This window comes from Pyxicephalus adspersus, chromosome 12 (genome assembly GCF_032062135.1).
Source record: "Pyxicephalus adspersus chromosome 12, UCB_Pads_2.0, whole genome shotgun sequence".
Taxonomy (NCBI): Eukaryota; Metazoa; Chordata; class Amphibia; order Anura; family Pyxicephalidae; genus Pyxicephalus; species Pyxicephalus adspersus.
The window spans coordinates 38,107,480-38,132,592 of record NC_092869.1 but is presented as its reverse complement, the minus strand read 5'-3'; the positions used below and the strand labels follow the sequence as shown (position 1 = coordinate 38,132,592).

At 41.4% G+C, this 25,113-nt stretch overlaps 1 protein-coding gene across 1 annotated transcript in view; it reads left to right on the top strand.

Moving 5' to 3' along the window:
• The first annotated feature begins 4,807 nt into the window (after positions 1-4,807).
• The window catches only part of FRMD6 (FERM domain containing 6), a 120,707-nt gene continuing 100,401 nt past the window's right edge, over positions 4,808-25,113 (top strand). The window contains exon 1 of the mRNA XM_072427583.1: positions 4,808-5,014. The gene's annotated coding sequence lies outside the window, so the exon portion shown is untranslated. The remainder of the gene's footprint in view (positions 5,015-25,113) is intronic.

Below are 25,113 nucleotides of genomic sequence, written 5' to 3'. Positions count from 1 at the left end.
CAATTCAAGTATGGAGGTGGCAGGGACAGCAAACCACCCCATGACGTTACATGCAGCATCCAAAAAATTGTGCAGCAATGATGTCACCTTCTAGTACCTTTCAAATAAAGAATAATGAAAGGACCCATACAGCCCAATGGTAACTATTTTCTGCAAGCAAAACCACTAATCTGAACTCCTGAAGCCTCTGACTTCTGCGCAGTTCAGCAACATATTGTATCGTTGTGAAGTCTTACCTACTGTCGCTCCAGTGCCATTACTTTGGGAAGCTGACCTATTCTTCTTTCCCCTGCAGTACAACAAGACACATGGGTATGGCGCTCCATGGCAATTTGTAGCAATAGGGCCACCAATAGTGCGAGTGGCTTAGTACTGCATGCTGCCAAATGCTGGTTCATTAGGAACCAGTGCAGTTAGGGTTGCCGAGTGGTTGGTGAGGTGCCAACCATGGGGAGCCACCCAGGAACATTTATTTTCACTGCCCGCCTGAACTTACCTTGTTCCCTCCATCAATTTGGACTGTTTTTACTTTTCGCTCTAAAACGCTCTAAAACTTGTTTTAGCCTATTTTATTCTTGAGGTTCTCAGAGAAATCTAAATAATTAAGTTGTCTGACTTTATTTTTTTTAGGTTGCAATATGAATAATACATCAGTCAGAAAAAGGAAAACTCCACACATTACATCGTCTACAGAAAGAGCGAGGACAGGATCTGTGACAATCAGGTGCCTAAATGCTGCAGAAAATACATTCCATTTATCTGAGTGAGCGGATTAATTGCCTCTCGTTTAAAGCCGCGTACACACTTCCAATTATAATCATTGGAAAGGATCTTTCACTATCCTTTTTAACGACTATGCACTGCACGATGCATGAACGAGCACTGTACGTACAGCACCATTCTGCTCTATGGAGAGGGGAAGGGGAGAACGACGGAGTGGCACCCCAGGGTGCGCTCCCTCCTTCACTTGCATTACGATCGTTCGGTTGGATCCGCCAGGACGGTCATTCGAACGATGAACGACGCGCGCTCTACACACTTCAGATTCTCATCCGATATCGGCTCTGCGACAATTATCGGGCAAGAACCATTGGAAGTGTGTATGTAGTTAAAGTGGTGCAGAGACCAACCAGGCTAAAGAAAAATAACATAAATACAAATATGTTTTATTTCATTTAATCAGTTTTCGACTTAATGGGTCTGATTTAATAAAGCTCTCCAAGGCTGGAGAGGTTACACTTTCATCAGTGAAGTTGGGTGATCCAGAAAACTTGGAATGGATTTCCTAAAAGTAATTTGTATTTGTTAGTAAATGTTTTTAATCCTGGACGAGATCCATTCCCACTTTGGTGGATCACCCAGCTTCACTCGTGAAAGTGTATCCTCTCCAGCCTTGGAAAGCTTTATTAAATCAGGCCCAATGTTCTTAAAAAATTATCATTACTCTTGGAAGCTAGCTTCATCTGCCATTGGAATGCCCACTGGGAAGTCCTATTTGCTGCTTTTGGCTGTGATTGGCTCAGTGCTGTACCCATGAAAGGGTGGCACGGTGCACTCAACTATTTGCATGCCACTTGTATGTTCTTTCCATGTTTGTGTCGCTTTCCTACTACATCTTCTGTAGTAGGGACATGAGATTATGAGCTTTTCATAAGTGTGGTGTAATGTGTCGTCATTGCTCAGATGGCTTTAATAGATGCATACCCACCCACATAGCAGAATAATACAAAAGTTTCCCAGCACTGTTTTCTGATAATCAACAAAATAATCCTAAACTGATTAAACCACTCAGGTTAAAGGAGAAGTTTTTGTTGCTACAATTGCAAATACGTGTACATGTGTTCCAAAATCTAAAGACAGATATGGCAATGCACAATGTCGGTTACAAGAAAGCAGTCTTCTCCCACTTAAAGTATATTTACACTTTACAACATAGTTTGGTACCATTACCTAAAAGCTGTCCATCCACCAAAGTATACTTTCTGAGATTCCATTGGCCAACAGTTGGGTAATGCCTATACATTACAGACCAAAAGACCCCAAGGGGCTGGTAAACAGATACAAGGAGATCCGTTTATTAGCCCCATGGAAGTATATGTACAGGCCTATTTACTGCAGCGCTAAAATGTAAAAAAGGTGGGAACCATGAGCTCCTCAAAAGTTCCACTTGACCGATTCTGAAGCCACTCTTTTGGCTTTTGACCGATTGTTCCACCATCAGCTTAATGCACAATGCAGAACCAATAGCCACGACTTATGCTGCATTGTACATAATTACATAGAAAAATCTCCCACATTCCAGTGCAAGAGTAAAGAAAACTGGTCAACATCCTAGAACCCTGGAATAAGGTAACTAATATGTTCTTCCAACATAGAAAGCTGGGATACTTCGCACATCACGGCTTCCCCTGCAGTGTGAAAATTATGACATCCCGGCCTGGCCAATCAAGACGGCCAAATATTAAAACCAGGAAGAGGAGAGGAACCAAGATGGTGGGGCCCATGTTGCAACAGGGACAGAGGAGAACAAAGAAAAAAATGGCATCCCACAGGTAAGGTTATTGAATTGCAGAATGGACGTCTCTTGTCTGCCTGCCTGGTGGCAATTTTATATTTTTTGGGTTCAATTCCACTTTAAGTCTTCTGCTATAAAAAAGGTGTTGTATATTCTTCAGCTTGGAGATGGATTTAATTTAATTTAGTAGCACCCGTAATTCCCCAAGTCAATGGCTACATTTACAATATGTCGGGACTTGCACTTTGTGTTTTTATTGAAGCGCAGAAAACGTTCGGTATTCCTCCTTCCTGGCTGATTAGAATGATCCCTTATTGTATTTTATAGCGGGTGCAGGAATTAAGGGGAGGCTATATTTGTCCCCATAAAAAGCAGAGACTTTATGGCTTCTCTGGTAGAACACTGAGCCCGTGGCACCGTGACTCACGCAGCACGAAGTGACATTATTAGTGCGCGCAGCAACTTTCCCCAAGGCAGCCATGAGTCACTCTAACACAAAAGATATTTCTGGATTAACATTGTCTCAGGTCATTTGACAGTCACATCGAATTAGGCTACATTTCCAACCACCGAAAGATATTCTTATCAGATACTACAGATACCTGCAGACCTCACATGGGGACACTCCAGACAATGATAAATACTCATTTGGGTCTTAAGAGGATGCCATGCGCCGAAGCACAACCTTCATGCCCTGTCCAGACATTGCAATGGCAGACTGGTCCATCGCCCTTCCTATTATCAATAATCATGCAATCTAAGAACTACTTTTGCTTACATAGTAGCAAAGTATGAGCAGGAGTTCACAAACTATGTGTTCCATGCTGTTCCATATGCAGAAAGTCAGATATATGTGTGGCAAGCCTTAAAATATGCCTACACACCCACCCTCCCAGATTTATTTATAATAAGCTTTTATTGAGTTATCAACAAAATTATTACCCTGAAACAGAAAACATAAAAGAGAACAAAGAAAAATGAAAGGGGTGGGAGGGATAGGAGGAAGGAATGGAACAATGGGGACATATAGGGGGATTATAAGGGAGGAATACGTATAATATACAGCCATTTAAAAACATAGGTAGGTACACTTTCCACATATTTAGATACAGTTGTGTTCAACACTTTAAATTATGCCCAGGTAAGTTTGAATTTCTGGAGTGTTTTTATAATACTTCCAAGAGTCCCATGACATATCTTTGGATCCATGCATTTCCCACAATGAGATTCCATAACTTGCATCTTGTAAATTTCACACATCCATTCTGCATTAGCGGGAGTTGTGGTAGTGGCCCAATGTCTAGCTTTTATTCTCTGGTCTGCTATATTAAAGTGTCAGAGGAGGCCCCCAGACTTATGTATTGCAGCTTAGTAGTCCTCAGATGTGTTAGGTTTCTATTTGCAAGCTAACCACATTTTCTGCCAATACAGAAAAGTAACGTACAGACTTACGGAGTGTCTCCATAACTTGCTGTGCACTGAACTGATCTCAAGCAATAAAATCATCTATGTTCTGTTTACTACCCCTCCTGCAAATATGCAGATTAGAAAAGTAAAAAAAAGTATTATCTCCCTACTACTGATAGACTTGGCGAAATAAAGCAAATGGATCAATATGCCAACCAGGTCAGAACCAAGTGCAGAATATGATTTCAGCAATGGCAACTCCCTTGTCTCCTTTAGGAAGAGTTTTCTTTAAAAGGCCATTGTTTAGCAAATATGAAATGGATATTTAAAGGGGAAAAAAACCTTGGGGATACTCATCTGTTCCCATGGTGGGCACCGCCATCTTCTCCCTTTTTCTTTTCTGTATTCTGATCTTGGTCTGGGCCAATGTGACGTAACTCCTGGGCAATCTCACCATTCAGTCCCGGCATCCACAAGGGAAACCAGGATTGCTGGGTATCCCTGGCATGTGCAGGTAAGAATACTTAATGCATATGGAACATCTCCTGTCCCTTTCTGCAATAAACACCTGATCCCAAAATTTTCAAGTAGGGTTCTTTAAATCCAATAGACAGGTGCTGATCCTGTTGTCATTGGGTTTATGTAATGTCAGTGCCCTTATTAGAGAAATAGCATTCTTGTTCTGCCAATAATCCAGCTATCTGCTTCCTCCACAACAATACAAGTCCCGGCTTGAGTCTTACAATGTATTCTGCTTGGAAGGACCAGCTATGTTACATGAGTAATTAGAAGGTTCATAGCTCTGCCTGCTCTCATATTTAGATTGTAGAAGGTGGCTGTTGGAGGAGACGGCACGCTCCAAGGTGGATCATGGCTATGGACAGCAGATATTATCGACTGGGCTCGCCATATAGGCAGAGAAAGGTCTGGGAACCCATCAGACTTGTTTGCTGAACAGGTACTCTTGTTTTACAACACTCCATTGGAAACTGAAGCTTTCATCTGACTGTTTCATCATCTGACTCTATTCATTCTAACTGCAAACCGTGGGAATAAGTTTGTGATATTATCTGTGGGCCACTACTGGAAAAGGTAAGTCCTTCTTCTGCTATTCCAATTACTTATATACCTAACAGCATTTTAAATGATCACTCCACCCAATTGCAATATTTTAATTTTAGCTAGATGCAAATAAATAATGCATCAGCCTTCACAAAAAATCAGGGGTCACAAAAAACTCTTTTGCACTTAGCTGTGATATTATTGCATTTCAGTCAAATCTGCAACAACTGGTCTGCATCTATAATGAATTGTTGTATTTTTAGCTATTTTATTGTTATTAGTAACCCTGTTTGTTCTCCATAACTTTTCCTATTGTAATAAAGTGTATGCAAAGCCAAAACTTTCTTCTTTAGTTTTAGATAGAGTTGGGAAGGGTTTAAGTGCCTGTTTGGCTATATTTTGCTGCCTGTGTCCCACTGTGGGGATTTCTCTTGAAGATGCAAAAGGAAATGAGAGAAAATCCCCATCTTTGCGGTGATAACTCCAACAACTTGGAGTTTCAATCACACAGTCTCAGGGACATTGGGTATTATTTCAAGAAGAGGGGTGAACCCTACAACAAAAGCCAGACAGATAGGGGGGTCAAATCATTCTATTAAAAAAAGGTCAAAAATTGTCTTTGCCTTAATGTAATATTACAATGTGTGAATGATTCACTAGGATGAACTTGGTCCTTTCTCTGCACAACTGTTTGGGTATGTCGGGCAACCTATTGGGGTCTATTTTTATACTTTTTTACCCACCATGTTCATTTAAGATTTACCCATTTTTTTTTTTTTAAAGACTCCATTAGTTGGTGAATAGTGAAAGAAAGCTGTGTGACTTTTAGGTGAAAACACTGATAAATTCATTCCATAGACTTGTATTGGGAAAAGAGGCTGCACGGGCTGTGCACTTTATAGCAGTTAGATTTTGCTACCTGGAGGCTAATGAACCTGGAAGGTTAAGGTTCGGGGTTAAGTTAGGATAGGTTAGGCACCAGGCAGGAATTAGGGTGGGGGTTCAGAAAGTTAAGCACCAAGCAAGGGTGGCTATGATTGGCCACTGGGCAGGGGGGTTAGGGTTTGGTGTGCCTATACGTGCCAAGGTGGGGGTTACTTTTAGGCACCGGGCATTGGAGTGGTAAGGTTTCAAACCTGGAAGACCATTGTATGTATGGGCAAATAAATCCCCCCCCCCCATGTAATGATATATTTACCAAATATAATTGAGAATCTATTGTTAAAGCGGGGAAACTAAAATCCATTAAAATAATCATTCACTGTCATGAAATCTGGAACATCTGCCCACCAGGGATCATTTATTGAATGTCAAAATTAATGCATTATAAATCTACCCCATGGTAAGGAAGTTTTAAATTATTAGCCTGCATAATATTATTTTTACATATCTGATATCCGTTATATGATTTTATGGAAAAATACTGAACAAAGCTATGCATTGCCTTTGCTGGAAACTTTGACTTACCAGCAGAGCAGCTCCGGAGAATCACATTGGCACTGATAGGCAGACATAATGATCAGACTTTTCAAATGGAAACAAGGGATGGGAGAGCGTTACGGTGTGAACTATTTTTAGACCTAGTATTAATCTTTGCAGGAAGAGACGAACATTCTTTTGATAATTCTTCCCCAGAACTCATTCTGTAGTCTGACAATGGAGTCTGAGACACAGCAACGCTGGGGGAATATAGGGGAGACGGGCCGTGTCGGCTCGCTAGGCAGAATCCTGGTAATTTATGGCAAGGGATCTCATTTAAAAAAGTAGTTAGTTTTCTGTTTTGTAACATTTGAGATTCTCTGTACAGTATTAGCATTCATTGTTATGCTGGTCATACATTCATACGTATTATTTAACCATACAACCCAATCACAAATGAATTGTGTCGAGGTACAAAACATAGCTGCTAACCCCTATCCAAAATAAAAGAGGGTCAGTTGCCCCTGTTTTTGGACCCCCCCCCCCATAACTCACACAGTGATAGTTATGTGCTTGTCCACACACATTAACACACATACCCTAACACACTAACACACATACGCTAACACACTAACACACATATGCTAACACACTAACACATACGCTAACACACTAACACACTAACACATACGCTAACACACTAACACACATACGCTAACATACTTTATTCAGTGAACCTGGGTGATCCATAAAACCCAGAATGGTCAAGGATTAAAAACATTTGCTTACAAATTGCAATGACTTAAAAAATCTATCTCAGGTTTGCTGAATCACCCAGGTTCACCATTAAAAGTGTATCCTCTCCAGCCTTAGAGAGCTTTAATAAATCAGGTCTAAAGTCCACACTAAACACACACCTGCTTGACCACTCTACAAAACCTGCAACCCCAGACCGCTAATTTTCTGCGCTGTTATTCCTCTTATATGTCACCCTTCCATTCCAATCCTTCAATTTATGGGGCCCAGGCTAATCCTTCCAGGCTGCCAATGACACAACTTTCTGTAGCTTCCAGCTCTGTCTTCCTGCCCCGTACACTGGGTTGCAGGGCGAAATTTTGTAGGTGTAGACAATGAAAGCGATGACCTTCCCATGTGCTGTGCTGGCTATCCAAATGGCACGGGAAGGGAAGGATAGGTGGCAAGTGGCCAGGGGAGAGGAGCTTGACCCCCAAGGTCCAGAAAAGAGGAATCAGAGGGTATCACAGCACAGTACAACGCTCCAGATAGGCTGCCTGGTGTTGTGGGTTCCAGAGATAATTCCGCTAGGTGTGTGTTTATTGTGCAGTATGTATGTTAGTGTATGCTTGTTGATGTGAATGCTCATGTGTGTGTTAGTGTGTGGGTAACAATTATCGCCAGTGTTGAGGATGGGCCTAGGTAATAAGGGCATGCAGGTTGCAGAACAGGTAATTGCTACTCCTCTTCTTTCTTCTTCCCATTTAAAGTTTTGCTGGGGAGCGCACTGATTTCTAGTTACTCCATTAGGCACAGGCAGCAATACTACAGGGCCAACAAATGTCATTTGCAAGGGTCCCGAATGTGATTAAATGTCATTTCATATGGGATCAGTACACTAAAGCTTCAGTACATGTTTAAACAGGAGAAGTGGGCCACTAGGCCGATGATCACATAAACCAGAATAAGTACTCATTAAAAGTATGTGAACATTTCCAAGGATTTGGCATGGTACCCTCAGAAAAGCTATTAGCGTCATTCTTCAATACTCAATTTTAGTCTTTCCAGCGCCAGTAATAAAAAAAACTCTGCATATAGATTTGTCAGCAGCTTTGGGCATTTTCTATAATGAAGAACTAATTAATGTTCTAATCAAGGGTTGTAAATAAGACATTAGAATTCTGTTCATTCAGCCGGAGGGTGTCGGAGGAGACCTAGAGAGGTTTTTTTGATCCAGTCGTAAATTTTTGAAGCTGAGCACTCTATTTACAATCTGTATATACCTTTATTTGGAGGTGGAATTTTATTTTGAGTGTAATTTTAGCCAAAACTTTCTTTTTTTTTAGTTTTGCATTGAGTAAGGAATAGTATAAAACTGTCAGGCCCCTTAATGCTACTGGGTGCAATTGTCATGTCAGGGTTTGGTCTCATTACCTGCAAACAAGTTCCAGGGCAAATTTCCAATGGATGCTTTGTAACAACTTCAGCAATGATAAAAGCAAATTTTCCCAACAAACAGAGCCCTAGATTGGGACCCTATATTTTATTTTCAAAGGTAACTTCCATGATTAAGTCTGAGAACCAATTAAAGAGGGAATCCCAGGTAGTTCTTGATTTGTGAGTTTTAGAAAGAATAATTCTAGACTACCCCCAAACTGCTGGCCCTCCAGTGGGCCATATGCACCAAACCTGCAGATATTCTGATGCAAAGAAGCATAGGAAAAAAAAAAGAAGAAATACTTATCTATATGGCTGGTGGTGACGCCCAACCCTGCTGTCTTCAATCACTACAGACACCAACAAAATCCCCTTATCCAACACCTTTCCAGGTGTATCAGATGCCTGGGCCACTTTGCACTGAATGGTTCCTCCCGTCGGTCGGGCCATATAGTAATATAGGTTGGAGCTGATGAACCACAGCATGCATTGGGAACACAATCATCCAAAATGCCCAGAAGTATATGAAGAACTTAAAACTTTGCCCAAAAATTTGAAGCAACAGAGTCCATATGAGGCTTTGTTTCACAAATATGTTAATTAAAATGGGTTTGTGTACACAAAATGCCAGATATTTCCTAGTAAAAGTAGTAGTGAAAACATCACTGTGCTGCCCATAATCAAGGCAGCGATTGGAGCTGTAGGAGGGGCCCAGCAGACCCACCCACTACAGGCTGCCTGCAGAAAACTCTTGAGGGGGCGGATACAAGACCAGCCACCCTGCACAAGGAGAAAGAGCAGAACTTACCGGTATTGGTCTTTTTTACAGGAAGCTGGAGCATGTGCAAAACATGCACAATAGATTACTGCACAGGTCTGCAAGAACCTAAATTGGCACTCCATGATTCATTTAAGAATACACATCTCTTGTATTTTGACTATATTTGCTTAAAGTATTGCCCAACAGTTAGAGAAAATGAAATTTTCTGCAGCGGGGTTCATCGCTGTTGCATGTATAATTTGCTTGTGAGTTATGTCTTTTTAATTTATTGGGAACATGAAACAAACAATCAGATTATCGAAGAGGAGTTATAAAGGCACCGCACACAAGGAACAAGCCCCAACAAACAGCCCTTGGCCCATGTTAAGAAGCTGATGGCAAAGAAATAGTTAAATATTGACAGCTTTGCTTTTTCATGTCATTACACTTACATGTAACTACCTGTCGCTGGGAAAAAAAACTCCTACGTGTGTTACTACTTGAATTATTGGAATTCAGTGCAGGTTAATGTGTAAATAGGTTTCCCTTGTAGCATTATACCTGACCTTACCTTGTTAGAGTGTGCAGAAGGAATAATGCCAACCGTGTTTTGTACAAAGAACGGCGGAAATGAGGTTCAAAAACAATGGTTAATGCAGATCTAAACTCCAAGTGGATGACATTTAGTTTCTAGAACTGTGTATCCTAATCAATTGCCCCATTTACCCATGCTGTTATATTTGCTACCCCCACCACTGCATAGGGTAAAGTGGAACTAAAGTCCTTCTTTACAAAATAAAGGATCATGGAAGGTAGGTATGAACATGCATGGTGCACTGATGATACAGAAAGGGACTTTCCTTCCTCAATAACCTGTCTTACCTGCCTGATCGTGCTGGGGAAATGCCAGGTAAACCCGGCAATGCCAGCTTCCCTTGAAATCCTCCCGGCACAGCCAATCTTATTGGCCAAAGATCGTCTTTGGAAGGAAGAATAAAGGCAGATGGTGGCACTCTGTGATTAAGGTTTGGTTCCACTTTAAATGCTGGTTTAGTTAGAGGGTGGTGCATAAGTATCCATAAATATCCAATTACTTGCAACTACAATCTACTTCTTCTGTGTGTGTGACCAGTCCCTGAAGCCTCTTCATTTTTCTGCATTGGAAAATATACCAGTTGCCCTATACAGGGCTTTAATGAACATAATTTTCCCATGTTTTTATCCTTTGTTGATGATCTCCTGGAGCCACTTTCTCCAAAGTTGTCTGCACATCATTTCTCCTGTTCAGTGGTGGTTTTAGAACAAGGGAGTCAAACTCTGGCCTGCAAACATCCTTCTTTTTGGCCTCCAAAGTAATCCTAAATATGAATTACAGCTGGGCGATCGCTACCCCAATCCCCGGCATCACTCACGTCTATGGACAAGCGGGCTGTCTGCCTATGAGTGGCCCTGCATTGGACTGTTTTATGCCAGGAATTTCAGTAGTGACGCTATTTCAATGAAGAGGGAGTTTCAACAGGGGGCCACTCATAAGATTTAGCACCAAATTGGCCGCGTCTGGCATTTCCAGCTCTCCCCCTCAGCTACACGTGGGAGGTGCAGGAGGCTTTTGGAAATACAGGGGCTTCTTGGGGACCTATGGCCTTGTGTCATATAACGGCGTCTCAGGCTGTTAACCAATTGATGTTGGTTGTGATCGCATCAAGGTTTTATATCTAATGAGAAGAAAAAACTTCCTCAATTTTTTCAATAAATTTCAAGGTTGGCCTGTGACTTTGTCTAAGTTTTTATTTTGGCCCACTTGAGTTTGACACCTGTTTTAGAAAATGAGACCCTGGGCAAATATAAAAGTGGGGGAACCAAACAGAGTTCCAACTTCCTGCACCCCTGCTTTTCTGTCAATTGGAGCCCTAGAGAAGGCAAAGGCCCAGTTTGGAAGATCCTAAAAGAAGCCCTGGTTGTGCTGGTGACAAGTAGTGCTAGTATGATTGCTTGCAGTCTTCCCAGGGATTCATGTGACAGGGTGATAATACAGGAAGTTTGGTAATTAAGACCAAATTGATTTAACAGCAAAATTACCAAAATTACTAAAAAAACAATGCATTGGCCATTGGGAATGTTTTGCTTGGGTGGAGGACTTTAATGTCACTCAATAAGCTCCTTAGGTGAAAATTATGTTTCATTTTTTCATGTGTTTAAAATAATTTATTGTAGCATTCTTTGTATTTGTGTTTTCTGATTTTTTATGTATTTGATGTTTTGTTTACTGAGACTTGTCTTTACTATTTGTTGGGTGGTCTGAAAAAAAATAAAACAAGGGGCCAGAATGGTTCAATGGAGATTCTGTACCTTTTAGGAGCCTATAAAGCCTATTACACTCTTGGCATCTACTGAAAGCCACCTTCTTTTTGTCTTCCCTATTGACTCCATTCACTAAATGGCAAAAACCAATAAATCACTAATTAGTTTGATCGCAACCCTTAATTTCGCCAATATCTCCTGCTGCTGATGAAGAAGCTTTTCCACCTAGATTGGTCAATTCTCTATCAAGGTTCTAATCTAATCATATATACACATTGAGATTACCATCCATTAAAGCAGCCTGTTACAAACAATCCCTGAGTTCCTTTATTTTGACAGCGGCTCCAATCCAATTCAGAGAAAATCCAGAGCCCCGGGCTCTGATAAATCCCTCTCTTGTACAACACTTGAAGGATCTGTCTTACAAATAACGTTTCAGTGATGGCGATGCTGGGTGATGGGTTAGGAAATCTGGTTGACCTCTTTGCCTATTCAAAATGACAGATTGAACAGACCTGGTAACTATCTTGGAGCACAGGATACCATTTATTAGGGGCTTTAAAGAGACCCTGTCATCAATCTAGCAAAATTGCGGATAAAAGCTCAGAAAAAATAAAGTAATAAATAAAATCCATATAAAATATAAGAATGGGAGAATACATTCACTGATATAGTGTTGTTGTTGTGAGTAAATTAGTTTTCTGATTTAAAAGACCAAATACCCACAATGTACAATAATATCTACAAAGCAAAACATTGTACAGAGCCATTAGAAAAAAGGGATTTGGTTTCAAAAGATGTACTGTCCCTCCCGAAGATGGACATTTGGGAGTTTCCCATTCCTTTCCCTTAGATCTTATAAATGAAGTCCTGTGTGTTTTTCTGCTTAGAATGAGCTGGGTGTTTTGCAATCCTGTTTATTTGTTTCATAAGGGCATTCCATCATGCGTGTGCATCGTGTGGACATGTCTGGCCTTGTTTCCTTCATTCATGGTATGAAATAGGCCAGGGCACAGTATGGATCTCCAAGGACGAAGCACTTTGCTTGTGAACCCTGTCAAAAGAATATACAGGTGTGGTTTGATCAAAAAACCCTGTGGGCCAATCCATGCTAGCTGGTTAAATATACATTTCGATGTATGCTTCTGGTATATGCATGGCCATAACTGAACCCACGAACTTTACTAGGGCTGTTTCCACCAATGGACCTGGTTAATTAAAGCTCTCCAAGACTGGAGAAGATAAATTATCATAGGGAACTTGTGTGATCCAGCAAACCTGGAATCGATCTGGTCGAGAATTGAAAACTAAATGCAAACTATTAGCAAATGATTTTAGGAAAACCATGCCAAATTTGCTGGATCATACAGGTTCTCCCATGATAGTCTATCTTCTCCAGTCTTGGGGAATTAATCAGGTCTAAGATCTGGTAGCTGTATTTGTTTGCTGGTTTCACCTAAATTTTGTCATTCAAGTAAATTGCATGCCTGGAAAATTTTGCCAACAAAAGTGTATCTGAAGGTGGTAATGAGAATTAAACGCACACACGTGGGTGTAACAAGCAACTTTTTTGTTGACCAATGTGTCTCTGGCACAAGGGAAATTTGTGCAAAGTAAGGTAAAGGCTGCCCTTGCTGACCTTACTTCCTTAAAATGCTTGTTTCCTGTCATGTTGGTCTAATGACTTCAGAGTCCCTTAGCCAAAGCAAGTTTGCATGAATTTCTGAAAGTCGTGCTTGTTCCAGGCCAGTGACTTAGATGTATTAATCCCAGAGACAGCTGGGGAACTAAGTATAATCAAGCTTAAGGGGCACAGTAGCAGGGGAACTCTAATTTTTCTCCAAGATTTTACCATAACTGTCCAGAAGGAAGGGCCAAGTAGGGAGGGTAGCTGGGCCTTATTTTTCCCAGTGCCCCTCCATTTACCAACTATTTCTAGAAGATACAAGAGAAGTTAGTAAAAGGGGAAACCTTGTTTTATTGTTCATTCCAGAGATCCTCTAGCTTCAAACAATAGCTGAGTGAAGGAATGGGTGCACAGTAAGATGGAGGAACTGTTTATAAGTTTGCTTTGGCGCCCATTCATTGCTCCAACATTGCTATGTAAAGAAGCAGAGGACACAGTAAGGGGAACCAGTTTTAGGTTTGCTCCAAGTCTGGACCACAACTATTTCAAAAACCAAGCGAGCAGTAAGAAGGACCAGTCCTTTATTTTGTTCTAAGTTGAAACCATGGTTATGTCAAGATTGAGAGTTGCCATGAAGGTGCAGGTCCTAGATTTGCTCCAAGGTCCAACCATAGTCATTTCAGGAAGCACGGCATAGTAAAAAGAAACCAGTCCTACTTTTGATCTGGTCCTCGTTCCAACTACAGATATGTCAAGAAGCAATGACCCAGTAAGACGGAGGAACTGTTTGCTTTGGCGCTTTCCAATAGCTCCAGTTGTAACTAATTTAATAAGCGGAGGCATGGTAAGCGGAACCAGTCACAGTTTTGCTCAAGTTCTAACCATAACTATGTCAAAAAGCAGGTGAGCAGTAAGACGGACCAGCCCTATATTTGCTCCAGGACCCATACAAACTATATCCCCAGTAAGGGGAACCAATCCTATATTTGCTCCGGTTCAAGTTCCAACCATAGATATGTCAAGAAGCAGGGGTACAGTAAAAGTAACCGGTTCTGTATTTACTCCAAAGTCTCTCAAAGTTCCACAATAAGTGGAGGTGGAAAAAAAGTGGAGGGAGGCCCATTTCTATGTATGAGAACCCATTCAAGTCCCATGTCAGCTAGCAAGGGTACCGAAAGATTTAGGGCCTCTCAAAATTCAATCCATACCATTGCAAAGAAGTAGGACCCCCCAATAAGAAGGATGCTTGGTTTGCGTTCGATTCTCCAATGTTCCATTTATAGTTATGCCAAAAATGGGGTTGCAGAAAAGGAGAAAGTACACTTACGTCTTACCCAAAGCCCCAAGGTGTCAGTGGCCTTGAATCGGTCTAACCTCTCGGAGAACCTCATGACTCAGTCTATGACTGGATTTACATCGATTGCCATCTCATTATTAAGTACTTTGAGAAGAACGCACAGCCACTAAATCTTTGTCAGTCGGAATATATTTCATTTTGACTGATTGCATCTCCACAGCAGATGACATCACTGTGCCGCTGTACAAACACTTCCAAATAATTTATCATCCCCGCTATGAACCCGTGTTTACTCCTCGCTCAGCACCTCCACGAATTAGACCCTAATGCATTTACCAGATTCGATTATATTCTGAAATGTGTCCGAATCCCAGCTATAACTCTGCAAATTACAGATACAAATTTAGACTGAGAAAAGTTTCAGAACAAAGTGACAAATCCATTTAATAGCTTCTGGCTGTTAAAATGCTGCAGAAGTGATTTGCTTTCAGTATTGAGCATTTTTCCTAAAACTCCAATCACACAAAAAATGTGCAGAACTGTTTTAAATAACAGGGCTGCGAAAATTACTAAATGCTGCAAATTACTTTTATGTCGCAGCTCCCTGATATGGGGGGATTTATTATTTAGGCCAAAACCTGACACCCTAAAAATTTGTATTTGCAAGAATCACTTTGCAAGGGAATAATCATTTAGCGTATTGACCATGGTGAAAATTAACTTTGCAAAGAAAACGCAATCACATGCACCGAAATCTCAAAGAACAGGATTTTCTTCGTACATGATTTGATGGTTGAAGTCAGCAGAGCTGCATCTCAATAGAGATAAGGAACTTTGCTATGTGAACAGCCTGTATTCTTTTAGTAAACCAACCCTGCTGTAACAATTACAATACGAACAATTACAAGGCCGGTAAATAAAATACTGTTAAAACTGCTGTTAAAAAAAGTAAACGCTCCCCATTCCTGGTGCTGGTGCCAACCAAGGCTATGTACACATGTGCAATCATTGTCGTTGGAAAGGATTGTGAAGTGCACGATGCATGAACATAAATCACTGTTCCCCTCTATGGAGAAAGGAGGGGGAGAACGATGGAGCAGCACCCTGCTGTGCTCTCTCCCCCTTCACTTCCATTAGGACTGTTCGTCGTCCATCGTGCATGGATCCACCAGGACGGTCATTTGGACGATGAGCGCTGTACACACTCAAGATTCTCATCCAATATCGGCCCCGAGCTGATTATTGGACTAAAACAATTGCACGTGTGTACCTAGCCTAAGACTGCTCCTTTACCTAAATTCTACTCGGAAATGACCCCTTATGGAAGTATCACAATCCTAAGACTCCCTGCAACTCTCAATGATTCACCCAATGTCAATGCAGGAGAGATTGGTGATGTGAGAGTCAGAAGAAGAACCATGGAGAGTCCCAGCTGAACCAGGAGATCCACACTGGAATTTTTGGCTCCCTAGCAGATTTTGGGTAATAGATTATGTGAATGGGACAGTTTTGGTGGAAGCAGGAAAGGTGAGCATTGACTGCCATTACAGGTAATATCAGTTATGTACCAGGGTCACTTTGAGAAACTCTTTTAGATAGCCCCAAAAGATGAAAGAAGTGATTGGCTGCACAGAGAAGACCAGTGCAAAGACTTTACCATGGGATAGGGGTAAACATGCCTCTGCGGAGGGTTGGTGTAAAAAGAATAGGTGTTTAAAATGTGCTCAACCTTTAAATGAAGGCCTCATGTAGGTAAAGTTAAATCTGAAGTATATATATACAGTATATTTGTACTGTTTTACCTGTCAAACATTTGTCAGCAATATGTTAAGACTGTCTTATTGCTCAGGGTGGTACATGGACTATTAACAATGGTGACCGGGACAAACAGAGGGTCATGTTCCAACCTGCTGTGAGCGTTCCACAGGTCCAACCTCTCTCATTCACGTGAATTGGAGCCATTGGGAATTTTTTTGCACATGGCTGTTACTGCAGCGGTTCCTAGAAGTAACATGTCGACATTGAACAGGCGGTTGCTGTTTGCCGCAGCTGCATGCAAAACTTACTCAAGGTGTTGTTTGCTGTTCCTGGGTGTACAGCAGTTTGCTGTGTGCCCTGGGGCTGCCAACTGTGTGTTAAATAGCCTGAAATTTCCCTCTAAGGGACACAAACAGCAAAAGAAAGAAAAAACAATAACTTGATTAAAGTTCTAACTGTCCAAAGCTAAAAAAAGTTTTAGCTTGGGATAACAAGTAGGATGAGGATCATGTAGGAGCTACTATACAAACTCAAAGATTGCTTGCGATCTTGTTTGTAATATCATATTTGGATGAAAGCAGCGCTGCTGCAGAGCCCAGACGTCAGAGCTTCTTTACTCGCCGTGAGAAAGGCGCTTTCTTGTGTTTTTGATGTTGGCTTTTCTTTTCTAGTACTCAAATTAAGCCATAAAGGGATTTTCTTGTGTAAACACAGGACTAATCTTCTGTGCAATTTTTCACCTCTGCTGCCCTGTAGATAAAGCTGACTGTAGATATTAGAGAATGCTGATAAGACCTGAAAAGGCCGTTCTAAAATATTTTTGAAAATATAAAGATTTCCCAGGCATTATTATTATTATTAAACAGGATTTATATAGCGCCAACATATTACGCAGCGCTGTACATTAAATAGGGATTGCAAATGACAGACTAATACAGACAGTGATACAGGAGGAGAGGACCCTGCCCCGAAGAGCTTACAATCTAGAATGCACTTTTATATTTATGGAGAAAAGGATTTGGCCAGATATCCCCAAAACCAGCAACAGAAACCATGGGGACGGTGGCACCAGGTGAATTTGACTGTAATGGACTGAAAGGTACGTGGGATGGGGGGTACTAAAATATTCACAGTGGCCATCACGTTGCATGCATTTACGGCTTCCTCATGCCAGGGAACTGTTGCCTCTCGGGGGAGCGCCATAGAGAATAAATGGGGCTGGCAATAAGCGTTACCAGCACCGTTAACTGGCACCATCTGCCAAATGTGCATTTGCTGGTTCTTCAAGCACTGTGGTGTGAGTTCAAGGTGCCAACCTCAGGGAACCACGGAGAAATGGTCAATCCCAAAGCAAATCTCAACCTGCCCCTACAACATCCTAAACCCTTCATATTATGCATGGAAAAACACAATTTTCTCTTAGTAAAAAGTTTGTTTCTTGTTCTTTCCCTCCAGTTCTCTATGCTGACATAGCTGAGTAACAAGCACAGCCCTAATCACATTGCCTGGCATAATGAAAGAGAGGGGGTATGTCTGACTTTTCTGTCTTTTAGATTTTAATGTTTTCTGGACAGGTTGGTCACACTACGCCTATTGGAGCTCAGAGTCATCATGAAACCATTCTAAAGCTACGCATACATATTAGATGATTGTCACCCAGGATGAACAGTTGTGTTTGTCTGACATGTGTTCAGCTGTCCCCCAACATTGTTTATCAGTCTGTCCTGGTGGATTGATGAACAACCTAGAGGAAATGACTGCTGTACCTTTCTATAGATGAGAACACAGCAGGGTGCCATTCCTTTGTCTTCCTCTTTTCCATTCCCATAACACAGAATAATGTGTACACCCCTCGTACATTCCTCTGTCCCTGAAAAGGATCACAAAGATTGTTTCAAGCGACAATGATCTGATGTCTGTACAAGCTAGCAAATGGAGAATATGATTATTATTACACAGTATTTATATAGCGCCATCATATTACACAGTGCTGTTCAAAGTCCATAGTCGTGTCACTAACTGTCCCTCAAAGGATCTCACAATCTAATGTCCCTACCATAGTCATATGTCATTAATGTAGTCTAAGGTCAATTTAGGGGGAAGTCAATTAACCTAACCCCACGTTTTTTTTGGAATGTGGGAGGAAACCCACGCAGACACAGGGAGAACTTGCAAACTCCATGCAGATAGTGCTCTGGCTGGGATTTGAACCTGGAATCTACCTTTTGCAAAGGCCTGAGTGCTGCCCATATATAAGAATATAGTATGGAAGAATAATGTTTGCATGATTGGTTTTCAGCTGATATTTAAATGTAGCAATTTATAGACTAGCTGCTACAAGGATACAGAGATATCAGAGACGTAGGGAAAGCATTGCTTCAGTGGGTCCGCTGGTTCATAGACTTCCATTGTAGGGAGGTGCAGTAAAGCAAAACCCTTGTGTTGTAAAGCAGAAAGCAAAGCCTCTGCATAGAATAGGCAAATATATCTTCTAGCATGTACTTACCTTTTTATCAATATACTATCTACTAAAAGCAATGCCTAGAAAATATTATACACTGATAATGGATTTATCAGCAACAAGTCATTTTCTTTTATTTGTATCAGTTATTATTGTTAATAAACTTTATTTATATAGTGCCAACATATTGCGCACAGCTGTACATTAAATAGGGATCTATGGAAAGAAGCGTGCACCCCCCCGCTGCTGGCACTTCTATCCTATTTGCCAAACAGTCTTTTTCTGACCTTGCTGCTTAAAAGAAAATGATTACGGTTAATCTCCAATTTGTCTGATCTTGGTTTCTGCTGGCTGAGCTGCTCGGGTATGGTATGTTTATTGGAACTCCGAGTAATGCTGTGCATCGTCACTCCGGCCCTGAAACTTGGTGTTCTTAGAGATTATACAGTGATAGGAATAACTGTCTGTTCTGGTCTGCTTTGATCTGAATACAGCAAAGACGCACAATGTATTGTTTCATATCCCCAGCTGATGACAAAGCACAGACGGGAAGATGGAATTACATTTTTTTGCTTTTCTGTAAATATATCCTGCACTTTGGAAATTAAAAGGCATATGGTCATAACGGCATGAGTCCCTATCGCAAGTAGCTGACAGTCTACTGTCCCTATCAAATACTGACACTTAGGGTCCCCACGATATCTGAGCCCCATTGTAGGTAAACTTTCTGAGCCCCCCTCCACAACGTTCCAGCATTACAAAAGTCAAGCTCTCTTGATACAGAAGTAACCCTTGCCCCCCAATCTTGGATGGAATCTGGAATAATTTACCCCGGGTCTCCTGTACTTGAAGGCATATGTGTGTGGTTCAAAGCCTCAGACTCTAATTATACCCCTTTCAAGCCAATACTGGAGCAATCTGGCACTGCCACCCCTAACCACAAGAGTTTCTTGGCAAGGCCTTGATCTTACCAGTACGGTTTTGGAATTTGGGTGGAGCACATGGGGAAACCTAGAAATATTCAAATAGAATTTTGTGTAGGACTTTGTGTAGACATAACACCATGATGGAACATTAACTAGGAATCTCAGTGTTGCAAGACAAAATCCAGCAAACCTGGAATGGATTTCTTAAAAATCATTTGCTATTATTTGCATTGCAGGATCACCCAGGTACCCCCATGATAGAATATCTTCTCCTATCTTGGAGAAGTCATCATCAATAGGTTTGTGTGGTTCTAAGCTTGCTGAGCTACCATAAATGAACTGAAATCTAATTAATGAAAGGAGAGGTTAGAGATGGTCAGGCTTGGAAGGAAAGGGTTAGATGATGCTGGACGTCCTCCTGCCAGGAAAAGAGGGAAGCTCAATCTGACTTGCTGCAGCTTCGAATGCACACCATTAGAAGCATGCAGTAGAATCAAAGAAAGCAATTTTAGTGCAGGAAACGAGCTTGTATAACTGTGCAAAACTGAAGGCAGGGCTTCCTATTATTGGGTTTTTCGGGGGTGGACATAGCAAAGGTGCAAAGTGTGCGACAAGGACACGGGATCTTTCTAAGCCAACAGGAGCTCTCAATGAGGCCCCGATTCAGATCACCAGGGGGGCCCAGGTCAGTTCTGCACATAAGCTTACTGTTGCCTGCATGCACCACTGAAGCTAAAGCCAAACTATCTAATCTCTGTTAGCAAACAGAATATAGGGGGTAAGGATTGTGTACAGGTTCTCTTTAAGTCAGCTGACATGCCTAGAGGTATCTGATAATGAATTTTAAAAAACTATATGAACATAATAATTAAATAATTATCCCAATATTACAAAATGTAACCTTTGAAGGAATGTGAAGGAATGCTGAGGGCAACACTTTCATGCCAAGCCAAGCCTATGAACATTAGCTATACATTTATTGTTTTATGATAAAAAATAATGTAAAATAAATGTATATAAAATTACATTACATTTATATCAGTATTCAGTATTCATATAATTATGCTGAGTCCTCTAAAATGAATTCCCAGCGTGAAATTACTTTACCTTGCAGTCACAATTTAAAATGTTTGACCCCATTCCAGACTAATTAGGCTTCCCATAAGGTGAGTTATGTGCAACCTTCACCTGCTGCCCCAGGACATTCGAAAGACAGTCAGAGGGAATTCTTGGAATAATTCCATTATTAAAGAAGACCTGTTCATGATAGAGGAATGTGAAAGTGGAAAAAAGAGTGAAAGTTTGTTAGCAGCTGACTTTACAAGGGCCAAACATCGGCAGGAAAAAGCCATCAGATGTTGGGACAGAACATTTCTTTTGAATATTGTATGTACACCAAAAAAGCAAAATGTAATATATTGCAGCACATCTGTTGATAATGATGATTGCACTGATATGATGATTACACTGATATGATGATTGCACTGATATGATGATTACACTGATTGTGTAAGATCTTTCAATAGATATATCATAACTTTGTCTATGATATACATGGCTAGACACAAAACGTTTCCAAGGCAGCTGGGGCAGTGTTATGATCTTGTGTTTGGTGGGCAGTGGTATGATCTGGGGTAGTGGTCTCCAACCTTTTGGTTGTCACGCACCACTAATTTTACAGACTCCGGACCGCGCATGCGCGAGGAGCCATGTGTCACCCAAAGAAGAAGAGACTTCCCCCAGAGTGAAGTCATAATGCCAGAACCGGCCCACTCTACCATCGCAGGTCTGAGCCTTCCTAAAGTAGGATTATCTATAGGACATCTGCGGACGCAACCTGCCTACTGCTCCGAGACTGCAATGTGTATGAGGGACACAGTCTGCGGCTGGCCAGAGCCACGGACCACTGATCTAGGGTGCCTGTGGGGGCAGTTTTTTTGATCTGGGGTGCCTGTGGGGGCAGTTTTATGATCTAGGGTGACTGTGGGGGCTGTGGTATATTATGGGGTGCCTGTGGGGGCAGTGTTATGATTTCGTAAGCCTGTTGGGGGAGTGGTATATTATAGGGTGCCTGTGGGGGCAGTGTTATTTTATGGGGTGGCTGTGGAGGTAGTGTTATATTATGGGGTGCCTGTGGGGGCAGTGATATTTTATGGGGCACTCTGTTCCTTTTTGCCTTCCAAATTGCCAATCACCTGCCAATATTCTGCAAACCAATGAAATGATAAAAAGAAGGCAACCCTTTCATATAACCCTTCCCTTTGTATAGAAACCCTTTGACATTGCCGGCAGTTATCCTTTGCCAAAGGCAACGCCAAACTCTTGTGACCTCATCCATTATTATTGGGAAAGACTCCATTCTCAACAAACACAAAATTCCCATCATTTCACATTCTTTATCCCACAGAGAATTTAGATTCTCATCAATAGCATATTCTTGGCTGTTTTAATTTTCATCTCATTTGTTCTGTTTCCAGTATTCATATTGACTCAAACAAAACCCTGAATAGGCGCTGATTTCAAGACAAAGTGTCCTATCTAAAAACTCTGAAAAGACTTTTAATTCTGAAATAACAAATGGCATTTCTTGTGAATGAAAATAACTCTTCTGTGTTGGTGTAAATGTTACTTTCCCTGTTGGGATACCATTATAAAATATAATAATATTTAAATCTGCCCCCTTTAGTCTTGCACAGTTGTACCAGATGCTCCAGGACTGAAATTGCTTACTCTGCACTATGAGCTTCTCATAATGTACATTAGAAGCTGCAGCAGATCAGTAATGCCCGCCTCATTTTGTGGCTGGAGAACATCTAGTGTCGTATCATCTAGCCCCTTTCCCGCCATGATCTGCCCGAGTTGCGCTGAGACCCAGTGATGATGTAATTGGTTATAAAACAATGTCATGTGTATGGACAGGGAGAGGGTACCAGGGAAGAAAAATATTAGCGAATTACCCTTTATATTTAAACATTTTTGTTTTACATTTTTGGGGGGATTGTTTATGGTTAAGATAAGCTGTAATATTTATTAATTCTAAAATCCTTTCCATAGCTCTATCTGTCAGCCAATAAAAAGTGAGTTCCACAGAGGCCAGCCAATAGTATGCAACCAAAAGAGGAATACTGTATTATAAACTTTTATTGCTCCATGTTCACTTTGTGTTTGGTCTCTTTTAAACTCATGCAAACCTTTATCTTTGTAGCTTTTATGGGTATTAGATTTCTTTTATCATTTTTTATGTTTAGCATTTCCACCAGCATAGATACAGATAGAATATATATACTGAATATCCAGAAGACTCATCCACACCTGTGTGTTATTAGGCTCTTTCTAATGGTCTCCTAATTCACATCTGCATACTGTACATTAACCTTAATGACCACAACACATAAACCAGTAGGCACCTGTGCTATGTTAGGAAGAAAATGTGAATTTTTGGATTGTGAACTTAATTTGAGGAGCCGTAGGATATGAATGTATGTATACAATGATGCTGTAAAGCCCATCTCCAGACATAATTGTATGAAGATTTTATATTTTTGGAGTAATGAATGGCTAAGACCCCATCAATTTATTTGATTTATTATTTTTCCTGTATGGCATTGGGGAGGTTTCCCTTCTGTTTTTGTTGCAAAGACAGAACAGGAAGCAAGATGAGTTATCACTGGAACAGAAGTTCCTTTTGGAAAATTTCCTTTCACCTCTTGAGATACTGCACAGGTCCCCATGGCTGGCACCTTTCCAGATGCTCAGCCATTCATACCACAGTGTTTGTTCATCGAAAAACAGCATTTGAAGATTTGATCGTGGTAGTGACTGATACCGAACTGCCCACTGCAACCCTCATTCATTCTCTAATGGGCTATCATGGGTAGAGGCTACATGTTGCATCTACCCCAAGTTATACTGAATGGTTCACTGTCAACCCTTTTCATTCTCCATTGGGCTGGCATGGATAGAGGATACATGTTTCATCTACCCAAAGTGATACTGAACCATTCACTACCAACCCTGTTCACTCTCCATTGGCCCGCATAGGTAGAGGCTACATGTAGCGTCTTGCCCCAAGTGATACGGAACTGTTTACCACCAACCCTGTTTATTCCCCATTGGGCTGCCATGGGTAGAGGCCTCATGTTGGATCTCTCCCAAGTGATCCTAAAACATCCACTACCACCTGCTTTTCTCCACTGGGCTGCCATGGGTAGAGGCTACATGATGTATCTCCCCCAAGTGACACCGAAACGTTTCTTACCACCCCTTTTTTTCTCCATTGGGCTGACATGGGTAGAGACTACATGTTGCATCTCCTTCAAGTGATACTGGAATGTTCACTACCACCTGTTTCTTTCTCCATTGGGTTACCATGGGTAGAGTCTACATGTAGCGTCTCCCCCAAGTGATACTGAACTGTTCACTTCCACCCCTGTTTCTTCCCCATTGGGCTGCCATGAGTAGAGGCTCCATGTTGTACCTCCACCAAGTGATACTGAAATGTCAACTACCACCCCTGTTTATTCTCCATTGACCTGCCATGGGTAGAGGCTTCATGTTGCATCTCTCCCAAGTGATCCTAAAACATCCACTACCACCTGCTTTTCTCCATTGGGTTACCATGGGTAGAGTCTACATGTAGCGTCTCCCCCAAGTGATACTGAACTGTTCACTTCCACCCCTGTTTCTTCCCCATGCCATGGGTCTTCCACTGGGCTGCCATGGGTCTGCATCTCCCCCAAGTGATACTGGAATGTTCACTACCACCCGTTTTTTTCTCCATTGGGTTACCATTGGTAGAGGCTATATGTGACGTCTCCCCCAAGTGATACTGACCTGTTCACTTTCACCCCTGTTTCTTCTCCATTGGGCTGCCATGGGTAGGAGCTACATGAAGTGTCTCCCCTGTGATGTTACAAGTATTTTCTACCCATGGCAGCCCAATGGGCCCATGTATTTTAGATTTCCCATCACTTTCTGTATCATAACAATGGCCACCAGGAAAAGGATGAAAAAGACACTTGTATAAATGCCCCCCTAGACATGTTCATTTGTATGCGGCCCCGCTTTTGCTAGAACCATGTGGTGTCCATTTTACCACTGGTATATTGGATCATGAACTCTTTCCAGGTTTGCTTTTAAATCCCATATTCTGTATAACACAACCTCATTGCTATATTTTGCATTCCAGTCTGTGAACGCTCCTGTGTACTAAACTCTAATGGATGTGGAAAGCTGTAAAAGCCAGGCCACGTCCTCCAGCTCCATCCATTGTACAGCAAAATTCCCAATACTGTTTGCAATCAAGCTGAAACTCCCAATTGTAAACTTACTGGGAGTCTAAATTAATAAAAGTGCATTGATAGAAGGCAGAGCTCTCCGAGGCCGGCCAGGAATGTCTGTAGCAATTC